Here is a 1,885-nt window from a genome sequence, read left to right on the forward strand (position 1 = left end):
ATAGAAGAAGGCAAAGAAGCCCAGCTCAAAATGCAGAAAACATTCAACATAATCATTGAAGAAAACTTTCCCAATCTGAAGAAGGATATGCCTATCAAAGTACAAGAAGTATACTGAACACCAAATAGACTGGACCAAAAAAATGTCCCCTTGCCACATAATAATCAGAACACCTAACATACAGAATAAAGAAATAATATTAAGGGCAGCAAAAGAAAAAAAAACAGGTAAAATATAAAGGCAGATATAGAAAATTACACCTGACTTCTACATGGAAACTCTTAAGTCCAGAAGGTCCTGAATAAATGTTCTATAAATACTAAGAGTCCATAGATGCCATCCCAGGCTACTCTACCCAGGAAGACTCTCAAATCCCTATAGACGGAGAAAACAAGATATTCAAATCTGGCAAAGCCAGATTTTCACAATACATATCCACAAGTCAGGCTTACAGAAAGTTCTGGAAGGAAAACTCCAACCCAAGGAAGTTAACTACACTCACAAAGACATAGGCAATAAATAATCCCACTTCACCAGAACCCAAAAGTAAAAGCAGGGTAAATCTACTCACAATTCTAAAAACAACAACAAATCCAAAACAAGCAAGAATCAATAATCAGTGGTCCTTAATTACTCTCAGTGTTAATGGTCTTAACTTACCTCTAAAATCAGGAACAAGACAAGGTTGCCCACTCTCTCCATATCTCTTCAATATTGTACTTGAAGTTCTAGCTAAAGCAATAAGACAACAGAGATCAAGGGGATACAAAATGGGAAGAAAGAAGTCAAACTGTCACTATTTGCAGATGATATGATAGTTTACATAAGTGACCTGAAATACTCTACCAGTGAACTCCTACAGCAGATAAACACATTCAGCAACTTAGCAGGATACAAGATTAACTAAAAAAAAAAAAAAAAAAAAAAATCAGTAGCCCTACTTTATTCAGACAAAAAAGTGGCTGAGAAAAAAATCAGAGAAACACCATCCTTTACAATAGCCACAAAATAATATAAAGTATTTTGGGGTAACACTTACCAAACAAATGAAAGACCTATATAGCAAGAACTTTGTGTCTTTAAAGATAGAAATTAAAGAAGCTACCAAAAAATGGAAAGAGTTCCCATGCTCTTTGATATGTAAGATAAACATAGTAAAAATGGCAATCTTGCCAAAAGCTATCTACAGATTCAATGAAATCCCCATCAAAACCCCTTCACTCACCTTGAAAGGATAATACTCAACTTGATATGGAAAAACAAAAGACCCAGGATAGCCAATACAACCCTGTAAAATAAAGGACCTTCAGGAGGCATCACCATCCCCGACTTCATGTTCTACTATAGAGCTATAGTCCTGAAAACAACTTGATATTGGCACAAAAATTGACACATAGACCAATGGAATTGAATCAACAATACTGATATTAACACACATCTTACTTACGAGTATGTTTTTTCCACTGCCAGTCTGGTCCCACCACTGCACCAACACCCAGTAACACACAGAGTAGCTGTATTAGATATAATTCTGTTGGCCAGTTATTAGTTTCTTAGTGGCTAGCTCTGTCTTAATTATTAACTCATTTCTATTAATCTAAGTACTTCCATGTGATCTTATCTTACCATAGAGAGTGGCCGGCATTCTGCTGTCTCAGGTCTCTACATGCTGATTCCTCCCTACTACTTCCTTGAATCCTCCTTGTCTCCTAGTCCCACATATCTTGCTTTATTCATTAACCAATAATAGAAACATATATACAGAATGACATCTCCCATCACACACATACCTACAAAAACCTGATTTTTGACACAATAGCTAAAATTATACAATGGAAGGAAGAAAGCATCTTCAACAAATGATGCTGGCACAATGAATGATGGT

The sequence above is a fragment of the Phodopus roborovskii genome, unplaced genomic scaffold (genome assembly GCF_943737965.1).
Source record: "Phodopus roborovskii unplaced genomic scaffold, PHOROB, whole genome shotgun sequence".
Taxonomy (NCBI): Eukaryota; Metazoa; Chordata; class Mammalia; order Rodentia; family Cricetidae; genus Phodopus; species Phodopus roborovskii.